Raw genomic sequence first — 12,043 nt, forward strand, 5'->3', positions numbered from 1 at the left:
CCTACTCTTAAATATCTCCAGAGATGGAGATTACACAATCTCCCTAGGCAATTTATTCCAGTGTTTAACCACCCTGACGGTTAGGAACTTTTTCCTAATGTCCAAGCTAAACCTCCCTTGCTGCAGATTAAGCCCATTGCTTCTTGTTCTATCCTTAGAGGCTAAGGTGAACAAGTTTTCTCCCTCCACCTGATGACACCCTTTTAGATACCTGAAAACTGCTATCATGTCCCATCTAAGTCTTCTCTTTTCCAAACTAAACAAACCCAATTCTTTCAGCCTTCCTTCATAGGTCATGTTCTCAAGACCTTTAATCATTCTTGTTGCTCTTCTCTGGACCCTCTCCAATTTCTCCACATCTTTCTTGAAATGCGGTGCCCAGAACTGGACACAATACTCCAGTTGAGGCCTAACCAGCGCAGAGTAGAGCAGAAGAATGACTTCTCGTGTCTTGCTCACAATACACCTGTTAATGCATCCCAGAATCAGGTTTCTTTTTTTGCAACAGCATCACACTGTTGACTCATATTGAGCTTGTGGTCCACTATAACCCCTAGATCCCTTTCTGCCGTACTCCTTCCTAGATAGTCTCTTCCCATTTTGTATGTGTGAAACTGATTTTTCCTTCCTAAGTGGAGCACTTTGCATTTGTCTTTCTTAAACTTCATCCTGTTTACCTCAGACCATGTATTCAATTTGTGCAGATCATTTTGAATTATGAACCTGTCCTCCAAAGCAGTTGCAATCACTCCCAGTTTGGTATCATTTGCAAACTTAATAAGCGTACTTTCTATGCCAATATCTAAATTAGCTGTTACCACTCAAGAAAGAGATCTTGGAGTCATTGTGAATAGTTCTCTGAAATCATCCACTCAATGTGCAGTGGCAGTCAAAAATGTGAACAGAATGTTGGGAATCATTAAGAAGGGGTAGATAATAAGACAGAAACTATCATATTGCCTCTAAATTAATCAATGGTATGCCCACACCTTGAATACTGCGTGCAGATGTGGTTGTCCCACTCAAAAAAGATATATTGGAATTGGAAAAGGTTCAGAAAAGGGCAACAAAAATGATTAGGGGTATAGAATGGCTTCCATATAAGGAGAGATATGGGACCCTTAGCAAGTTTGCAGATGACACTAAACTGGGAGGAGTTGTTGATACGCTGGAGGGTAGGGATAGGATACAGAGGGACCTAGACAAATTAGAGGATTGGGCCAAAAGAAATATGATGAGGTTCAACAAGGACAAGTGCAGAGTCCTGCACTTAGGACGGAAGAATCCCATGGACTGCTACAGACTAGGGACCGAATGGCTGGGTAGCAGTTCTGCAGAAAAGGACCTAGGGGTTACGGTGGACGAAAAGCTGAATATGAGTGAACAGTGTGCCCTTGTTGCCAAGAAGGCTAATGGCATTTTGGGTTGTATAAGTAGGGGCATTTCCAGCAGATCGAGGGATGTGATCATCCCCCTCTACTCAGCACTGGTGAGGCCTCATTTGGAGTACTGTGTCCAGTTTTGGGCCCCACACTACAAGAAGGATGTGGATAAATTGGAGAGAGTCCAGCGGAGGGCAACAAAAATGATTAGGGGGCTGGAGCACATGACTTATGAGGAGAGGCTGAGGGAACTGGGATTGTTTAGTCTGCAGAAGAGAAGAATGAGGGGGGATTTGATAGCTGCTTTCAACTACCTGAAAGGGGGTTCCAAAGAGGATGGATCTAGACTGTTCTCAGTGGTAGAAGATGATAGAACAAGGAGTAATGGTCTCAAGTTGCAGAGGGGGAGGTTTAGGTTGGATATTAGGAAAAACTTTTTCACTAGTAGGGTGGTGAAGAACTGGAATGGGTTACCTAGGGAGGTAGTGGAATCTCCTTCCTTAGAGGTTTTTAAGGTCAGGCTTGACAAAGCCCTGGCTGGGATGATTTAGTTGGGTTTGGTCCTGCTTTGAGCAGGGGGTTGGACTAGATGACCTCCTGAGGTCCCTTCCAACCCTGAGATTCTATGATTCTATGACTTTTCAGCTTGGAAAAGAGGCAGCTAAGGAGGGATATGATAGAGGTCTATAAAATCATGAGTGGTATAGAGAAAGTAAATAAGAAATGTTATTTACTCCTTCTCATAATACAAGAACAAGGGGCCACCAAATGAAATTAATAGGTAACAGGTTTAAACCTAACACAAGGAAGTATTTTTTCATGCAATGCACTGTCAACCTCTGGAACTCCTTGCCGGGAGGCAGGGAATTAATTGTGAAGAGAGAATCTTTTGGAGGAGGAAGGATGGAGACAATGATTTATGGGAGAAATTGGGCAGAGAGTCCATTGGCAGAGGGAAACAATGATAGGGAACAGAAAGTGAGGCCTTGACTATACTTGCACATTATAGCACAATAAAGCTGCCAAAAGTGCATTACCTCACTCCCCGTCCACACTGGCAAGGCACGTAGAGTGCTCTGACTCCGCGACTGGAGTGCTCCTGGTACTCCACCTCCCTGAGAGGAATAACCTTTGTTGCGCTCTCGCTGGAGCGCTGGCGCGTCAGTGTGGACACCTAATGCGCTCTGATTGGCCTCCGGAAGTGTCCCACAATGCCTGTTCTAGCCACCCTGGTCATCACTTTTGAACTCTGCTGCCCTGTCCTCAGGTGACCAAGTGTCAGACCCACCCTTTAAATTCCCTGGGAATTTTGAAAATCCCCTTCCTGTTTGTTCAGCCAGGCGTGGAGTGCTCTCAGCACATCTTTCCAGGTGGCCATGCCTCCACGCACCAGGCTATCCCCAGCATGGAGCAATGGCGAGGTGCTGGACCTCATCAGTGTTTGACGAAAGGAAGCTGTGCAGTCCCAGCTGCGCTCCAGCCAGAGGAATTACAATACGTTTGGACACATATCAAGGGCCATGATAGACGGGGCCATGCCCGGGATGCGGTGCAGTGTCGGGTTAAAATAAAGGAGCTGAGAAATGCCTACCACAAAGCCTGCGAAGCAAACAGCTGCTCCGGTGCTGCCCCCGTGACCTGCAAATTCTACAAAGAGCTGGACGCGATACTTGGGAGAGATCCCCCCTCCACTGCAACAACCACCATGGACACTTCCCAGCCCAGCACAGCAAGGAGGAGGAGGAGGAGGAAAGCACGAGCGATGGTGCTGAGGCGGGGGGAGACACCCTAGAATCCCTAGCTGCATGCAGCCAGGAGCTGTTCTCGAGCCAGGAGGAAGGCAGTCAGTCACGGCGTCCAGTGCTTGGGGAAGGACAAACAACAGAGGAGGTTCCTGGTAAGCAGCTTTCTTCTCGGGAAGGAAGTTTTTAGGTATGGGCTCTTTGGGCAAGGAGGGGGGGACCATTGCTGCACACAGGCAAGCTGCATATGGGCCAGGGCGGAAGCCGCATTGTAGGAGAAGACCCTCCCTGGCTTCCCTGGTCACCCTCAGCAGTGATATATCTTCCAGGATGAACTCCTCTGGAGAATGTTTGGACAGTGTTCAGTGTAGGTGCCCCCTGCAGCTGCTGGCTCTCCCCAAGGCACAGAAACCCAGAGGACAGTACAGCCGTGAAACAATCAGTCCCCCTGTACCCTGTGCTTATTTACCATTTCTGGGGCTCCCGTGGGTTGTGTGTGCTTGCTTTGGGACAGGCAAAGTATGTTTTTTGTGACTGTCCTCCTTAAGTGCGGGGGAATCATTGCTCTGTCTGGTGTGTACAATGCTGCCTCTGTTAAGTGTTGCATTTTGCCTGTATAGGTGCAACCTTGAGATCTCAGCCGTCATTCTTATCACCGGCTGACAGACTGAGAAGACTCAGGAAGAAACACAGAAATACCAAAAGGGCAAGGGGGGGGGGGACCGGTTCACTCATAGGCTTGAGTATGTCTTGATTTTTGCCCCATCAGTTAAGACTGACATTGATCCTCTCTGGGGAAATTTATTATTTGATTCACTTATCCTTGGGATTTTGTCCCAGATATTTAAACAACTTGTTATAATGTATACAAAATGAAATGAATACATTATTAGTAAAAGGTGCCATAGACACAGAACTTGAGACCAATGTGCTCTATTTTTCCAAACTCCAGGTGCAATACATGTATCATCATGCCCATCAATCTGCTGACCTGACAGAATCACTCCTAGTAATAGAAAGATTGTTCCATAACCAGGCTTATTCAGTTCTTGACCTTTCTGATGAGACTAGCAGGAAGGATGACAAGCAATTGTGCCTCTTACAATAGAAGATAAGATGTTGACAACTATCCACTGTGAATTGGATTGAGGCCACGTTATTCATTTTGCTCTGGTTTATTCCTTTAAAAAAAACAAAAAAAAACCCTGTTATTGAGTTCCTATTCTGTGTACTGTAAGAGTTCATTTCCCTCTTCTCTGTATTCAACATTTATGGGAACAACACTGAGTTCTTAATATACATCAGTGATTGAGCACTATATTTACACTTCACTGATTTCTGTCATGAAAATATAATGCCTGGCAAAGACTGAGTCTCTGAAACACTAGTTTGTTTGGGTTCATTAATTTTAATTCCTACCTCGCCTGCACAGAAACTGGATCACAGTCAAGTCAGGGAACATTTCTAAGACTTAAAATTTTAATGGCTTTCAGGCAGCTCAGGCTTTATATTTCTTTTTAAAAATAAATAATTGCTCTCCATTATATACCAGTAGGGACTTAAACTGCAGTACCAAGGGAAAAGAATTTTTATGATGTGTTTTAAAATGCAAAATACTATCTATAAATTATATATATCAAGTATAAAATACAGCTAAGGCTTAGGTGATCCCCATTATTATAGAATCAGAGCAGCTCAGAAACAATAATGGATTTACAGTAGAACCTCAGAGTTATGAACACCAGAGCTATAAACTGACCCATCAACCAAATGCCTCATATGGAACCGGAAGTACACAATCAGTCAGTAGCAAAGGCAAAACAAGAAAAAGCAAATACAGAACTGTACTGTGTTAAACATAAACTACCACAAAAATAAAGGGAAAACAGCATTTTTCTTCTGTGTAGTAAAGTTTCAAAGCTTTATTAAGTCAATGTTCAGTTGCAAACTTTTGAAAGAACAATGATAATGTTTTATTCAGAGTTACGAATAACTCCATTCCCAGGGTGTCCATAATTCTGAGGTTTTACTGTATTCTTATGGCATGAATGTGAGGTAGGAAAGTATTATCCCCATTTTCTTAATGAAAAACCAAGTCAGAGAGAGCAATTGACAGTAGAATATTGGGTACCGAGTTCTTTCAGAAATCTAGCCCTAAGTGTCACAATGGGAGTTGCTACCTGCAGAGCACTTTGAAAATCTGGCCTTCATTTAGGTGCTTAAATGGAAGCATCTAAATAAGCACTGACAGAAAAAGTTTCTTGCCCCATTCAGGAGGGAGGGATAGCTCAGTGGTTTGAGCATTGGCCTGTTAAACCCAGGATTGAGAGTTCAATCCTTGAGGGGGCTGCTTAGGGATCTGGGGCAAAAATTGGTCCTGCTAGTAAAGGCAGGGGGCTGGACTCAATGACCTTTCAAGATCCCTTCCAGTTCTAGGAGATTGGTATATCTCCAATTATTACCTTCCTTTTAAAAAAAAAAGTAACATCCACCCCTCTTTGGGATCTAGAACAAAATTTGTTCAACTCAATATGTAAACATTGGAATTCATTTCCACATTTTCAATCCTTTCAGAAATTAGGATGTGTAAATAGAACCATTGCCTGGATTTAATTTTAGCCTGATTAAGGCCCTGATTCAGCAAAACACTTAACTTTAAGCACATGCTTAGGTGTTCTGCTAATCAGGGCCATTGTAGTCTATTGTGAGCTGTGATTTATACTCAGTAAAGGTAAGATCCTGCAACTGGATCTGAATGGGCACAGGGTTCCCTTAGATATCAGTTGAGTAGTTACTATAACTGTGGTTTAGTAGTTAGAGCAGAGGATACAGAGGTAGGACATCTGGGTTCTATCTCAGTTTGGCCCGTGACTTGCTGTGTGATCTTGGGCATGTCCCTTACCCTCTCTGTGCTTTAGTGATACATTTGTAAAATAGGTACAAAACATACCTCCCTCAGAAGAGTCATGAGGCTTAATTCATTAATAATTCTAAAGCACTTTGAGATCCCAGATGAAGAGCTTTAAACTGGTGAAATGGCTCAACAAGGAAAAAATAACACTGATCACCAATTCCTCAAGGATTAATGGTATATCAAGAAAGTAAGACAAATCAGCAGCCAAAAAATAAACAGAAAAACATCCGAACTTCCAATGAAATGATGGGGTCTAAATTAGCTGTTACCACTCAAAAAAGAGATCTTGGAGTCATTGTGGATAGTTCTCTGAAAACATCCACTCGATGTGCAGCAGCAGTCAAAAAAGCAAACAGAATGTTGGAAATCATTAAGAAAGGGATAGCTAATAAGACAGAAAATATCATCTTGCCTCGATATAAATCAACAGTATGCCCACATCTTGAATACTGTGTGCAGATGTGGTCGCCCCATTGCAAAAAAGGTCTACTGGAATTGGAAAAAGTTCAGAAAGGGCAACAAAAATTATTATGGGTATGGAATGGCTGCCATATGAGAAGAGATTAATGAAACGGGGACTTTTCAACTTGGAAAAGAGACCACTAAGAGGGGATATGATAGAGGTCTATAAAATCATGAGGAAGTGCTATTTACTCCTTCTTATAACACAAGAACTAGGAGTCACCAAATGAAATTAATAGGCAGCAGATTTAAAACAAGCAAAAGGAAGTATTTTTTCACACAATGCACAGTCAACCAATGGAACTCCTTGCCAGAGGATGTTGTGAAGGCCAAGACTAGACAAGGGTTAAAAAAAGAACTAGATAAGTTCACGGAGGATAGGTCCATCAATGGCTATTAGCCAGGATGGACAGAAATGGTGTCTCTAGTCTCTGTTTGCTAGAAGCTGTGTAAAAGTAATAATAATGTTGTGCTTATCTACTCTGAAAGCCTGCTTCAATATTGCTTTCTGATTATTTTGATGAACTTGAACACTACCCTTCTGAAGTCTTGTGCATTCCCTACTAAAACCTTTGAAGTCACTCTCTAATGTATTAGTAGTGTAATTTTTAAACATTTCCTGATTGATTCATGTATTTAATACCGTGATTCATTTAAATACCAAGAACTGAGAAATACTACTTTGCAAACCGATATACATAATATTTAAACAAGTGAATGTATGTTTTCCCCCTAAATGTTGGTGCCCTTTAAAACATATTGCAGACTATACTGATCATGTACATAACAATGGTCTGCCATAGAAAACCGGGAGTAAGAAGGAGACACTATCAACTTCAAGGTTTCGACACCATGTTTGGCGTAAGAGCCTGCAGAGAATACTCAGAGATAGCAGCCACTCTCTTATTTTACTAATACCGAATATATAGAATATTTGTCACTGTGATCCTGTGGTTTCCAAACTGTTGATTATTTCAGCTCCTTTACAGATATTTTAAAACTTAGTGGCTCCCCACAACCAAATACCATTTTTTTATCAACTCAGGACATTAGATGCAAGAGGGACACTATAGTTCAGATGGTTTTGCAACTTTATTCAACTACATATAGTTTGTTTAATTAGGGCTTGTCCTCACTACTGCGTTAAATCCGTGCCGTTGCAATTGATGCGGCAGCGTTGATTTAGGACGTCTGGTGAAGAAGTGATAAGCCGATGGAAGAGTGTAACTAATCCACCTCAATGAGAGGCAGAAGCTACGTCAACGGGAAAGTGTCTTCTGCCAACATAGTGTGGTGTAGACTATAAGTTACATTGGTCAGGGTGGTGGGTTTTTACACCCTTGAGTGACATAACTTACATCCACGTAAGTGGTAGTATAGACAAGGCCTTATATAATCCAATCTAATCCCTGTAATTCACACTTTAAAAACTAATTTGAAAATATGGATTTTTGGCATGTTTGGACACAACCTAAGATTCCAGTGAGAAAAATGGGTCTATTACTAGAATGGGTCTATACAAGTTTTTCAACCATTGTTCCTACCTTGACAAATCTCACATAACACAGAAGCTGAGCCATGTTGGCTAATACTTGTGGATATATCAAGCTGCAGTGCAAGATACTGGCTCTTCGTAATTTGTTCTATCAACTGGTCTTGGATACAAGACACAAAAATCCAAACATAACATAACTATCATCAGATTGTCTACTTTTCTTCCTTTTCTGCTTAACTTTATTAAAATCATCACCCTCTTCAGCCAACCGTTTGCAACATGTCGGCTTAGCAATTGGTCATAATAATCACATTATAAAGACAAGATGCATTTGTCTCCCCCTTAACCCCTTCCCCTATCAACAAGTGCTGGTGCTGCTGCCAGCGGTGGCACTGGGAGTCTCTCTTTGCCCTATCCTCCACCAGGGGGCTTTCAGCAGAGAGATTTCCTGCTCAGTAAAAAGAACGAGGTGTATTTGTGGCACCTTAGAGACTAACACATTTATTTGGGCTTAAGCTTTCATGGGCTAAAACCCACTTCATCGGAAGCAAGAGAACATGAAAAAATGAGGGTTGCCATACCAACTCTAATGAGACTAATCAATTAAGGTGGGCTATTATCAGCAGGAGAAAAAACAAAACTTTTGTAGTGATAATCAGGATGGCCCATTTCAAACAGTTGACAAGAAGGTGTGAGTAATAGTAGGGGAAAAATTAGCATGGGGAAATAGTTTATACTTTGTGTAATAACCCATCCACTCCCGGTCTTTATTCAAGCCTAATTTAATGGTGTCCAGTTTGCAAATTAATTCCAGTTCTTCAGTTGGAGTCTGTTTTTGAAGTTTTTTTTGTTGAAGAATTGCGACTTTTAGGTCTGTAAACGTGACCAGGGAGGTTGAAATGTTCTCCGACTGGTTTTTTAATGTTATAATTCTGACGTCCGATTTGTGTGAAAATCCAGAGGTGGATAAGGAGCTGGTTAAAGGGGAGACTGCAGAGGGTCGTATTGAAGGGGGAACTGTCGGGTTGGAGGGGGGTTACCAGTGGAGTTCCTCAAGGTTCGGTTTTGGGTCCAATTTTATTCAATCTATTTATCGCTGACCTGGGAACCAAGAGTAGGAGTGGGCTGATAAAGTTTGCGGATGACACCAAGTTGGGAGGTATTGCAAATTCGGAAAAGGATCGGGATATCCTCCAGGGAGATTTGGATGACCTTGTAAACTGGAGTATTAGTAACAGGATGAAATTCAATAGTGAGAAGTGTAAGGTTATGCATTTAGGGATGACTAACAAGAACTTTAGTTATAAACTGGGGACGCACCAGTTGGAAGTAACGGAGGAGGAGAAGGACCTAGGAGTCCTGGTTGATCGTAGGATGACTATGAGTAGGCAATGTGATGTGGCCGTTAAAAAAGCTAATGCGGTCTTGGGATGCATTAGGCGAGGTATTTCTAGTAGGGATAAGGAGGTGCTAGTCCCATTATATAAGGCGTTGGTAAGACCTCATTTGGAGTATTGTGTGCAGTTTTGGTCTCCCATGTTTAAGAAGGATGAATTCAAACTGGAACGGGTACAAAGAAGGGCCACTAGAATGATCCAAGGAATGGAAAGCCTGTCGTATGAAAGGAGACTTGAGGAGCTCGGTTTGTTTTCCTTAACCAAAAGAAGGATAAGAGGAGATATGATTGCACTCTTTAAATATATCAGAGGGATAAATACCAGGGAAGGAGAGGAATTATTTCAGCTCAGTGCTAATGTGGACACGAGGACAAACGGATATAAATTGTCAGTCAGGAAATTTAGGCTTGAAATTAGACGAAGGTTTCTAACCATCAGAGGAGTGCAATTCTGGAACAGCCTACCAAAGGAAACAGTGGGGGCGAAGGACCTCCATGACTTTAAGATTAAGCTAGATAAGTTTATGGAGGAGATGGTATGATAGGATAACGGGCTTAGTCAATAGGTCAATTAAGTGCCACACTGGTAATTAGTACAATGGGTCAATGATAGGATATTGTTAGCCTTTTTCCAGAGGGTATGGCTGGAGAGTCTTGCCCACATGCTCGGGATTCAGCTGACCGCCATATTTGGGGTCGGGAAGGAATTTTCCTCCAGGGTAGATTGGCAGTGGCCCTGGAGGTTTTTTGCCTTCCTCCGAAGCATGGGGCAGGGGTCGCTTGCTTAAGAAGTGGGTGGATCGGCTTATGTGGCCTGCATCTTGCAGGAGGTCAGACTAGATGATCATAATGGTCCCTTCTGATCTTGAATTCTATGATTCTATGTGTCCATTTATTCTTTTGCGTAGAGATTGTCCAGTTTGGCCAAAGTACATGGCAGAGGGGCATTGTTGGCACATGATGGCATATATGACATTGGTAGATGTGCAGGAGAACGAGCCTCTGATGGTGTGGCTGATGTGATTAGGTCCTATGATGGTGTCTCTTGAATAGATATGTGAACAGAGTTGGCAACAGATTTTGTTGCAAGGATAAGTTCCTAGGTTAGTGTTTTTGTTGTGTGGTTGCTGGTGAGTATTTGCTTCAGTTTGGAGAGCTGTCTATAAGCAGGACTAGCCTGTCTCCCAAGATCTGTGAGAGTGAGGGATCGTCCTTCAGGATAGGTTGTAGATCCTTGATGATGCATTGGAGAAGTTTTAGTTGGGGGCTGAAGGTGACGGCTAGTGGCGTTCTGTTACTTTCTTTGTTGGGCCTGTCCTGGAGTAGGTGACTTCTGGGTACTCTTCTGACTCTGTCAATCTGTTCACTTCAGCAGGTGAGTATTGTAGTTTTAAGAATGCTTCATAGAGATCTTGTAGGAGTTTGTCTCTGTCTAAGGGATTGGAACAAATGCGGTTGTATCTCAGAGCTTGGCTATAGACAATGGATCGTGTGATGTGGTCTGGATGAAAGCTGGAGGCATGTAGATAAGTATAGAGGTCAGTAGGTTTCTGGTATAGGGTGGTGTTTATGTGACCATGACTTATTAGCACTGTAGTGTCCAGAAAGTGGATCTCTTGTGTGGACTGGTCCAGGCTGAGGTTGATGGTGGGATGGAAATTGTTGAAATCATAGTGGAATTCCTCAAGGGCTTCTTTTCTATGGGTCTGTAAACAGTTCGAACTCACCCCTGCGGCACCTCCTACTGGTCGTCCTCGGGAATTAGCTCAGTCCAGTATCCAGAGCGCCCTCTGCAGGGCGGTGATCCACCTGTCACTACTGGCCCCCGTGTCCCTCCCAGGACCCTGGTGCCCCTTTAACTGGGTCTCCCCCTCCCAGGGGAACCCCCACCCCACTATCGCCACTTTGCCTCAGTATTGGCTACTGCCCAGTCTCCATCTCGCCCCTGTTCACTGGGGCAGACTGCAGTATCCACCACTCATCATAGGCAAAGGGGTTTGGACCTGCTGCCTTTGCCTACCCCTGGGTTGCCCCCTGCAACCCCCAGTACCTTTTGGCCTAAAGCTAGGCTGCAGCCTGGGGCTTTCCAGGCAGGAGTTCCCCAGCTCCTCTGCCTTCCCCCAGCCCTGCTCCACTCTAGGTACCTTGTCTACTCCCTGCAGCCAGGCCCTTCTCCCTCTACAGGCAGAGGGAGATTGCTCCTGGCTCACAGCCTTTTATAGGGGCCAGCTGCGGCCACTTCCCCAATCAGCCCAGCTTTGAGAGCAGCAGCTCTCAAGCCCTGCCAGGCCGCTTTTAAACCCCTCAGGGCAGGAGCAGGTAACCACCCTGCTACAGGGTCCAGATGATGAAGATGTCATCAATGTAGTGCAAGTAGAGTAGGGGCACTAGGGGACGAGAGCTGAGGAAGCGTTGTTCTAAGTCAGCCATACAAATGTTGACATACTGTGAGGCCATGCGGGTACCCATAGCAGTGCCACTGACTTGAAGGTACACATTGTCCCCAAATGTGAAATAGTTGTGAGTGTCAGTGCTTCCCACAGCAGAGAGTCTCTCTGGTGAAGGCTCCCTACAGGAGCATAGGACACAGAGGGGCTCCTAGTGCCAACGGTTGCAGCATCATAAAACACAGACCCACAATTAAGATGCAAG

At 43.7% G+C, this 12,043-nt stretch overlaps 1 protein-coding gene across 1 annotated transcript in view; it reads right to left on the reverse strand.

Moving 5' to 3' along the window:
- Window positions 1-12,043, reverse strand: part of LOC123354280 (potassium voltage-gated channel subfamily KQT member 1-like) — an 824,442-nt gene that overhangs the window by 316,183 nt on the left and 496,216 nt on the right. The gene's annotated exons all lie outside the window — the stretch shown is intronic.

This window comes from Mauremys mutica, chromosome 1, assembly GCF_020497125.1.
Source record: "Mauremys mutica isolate MM-2020 ecotype Southern chromosome 1, ASM2049712v1, whole genome shotgun sequence".
NCBI lineage: Eukaryota > Metazoa > Chordata > Testudines > Geoemydidae > Mauremys > Mauremys mutica.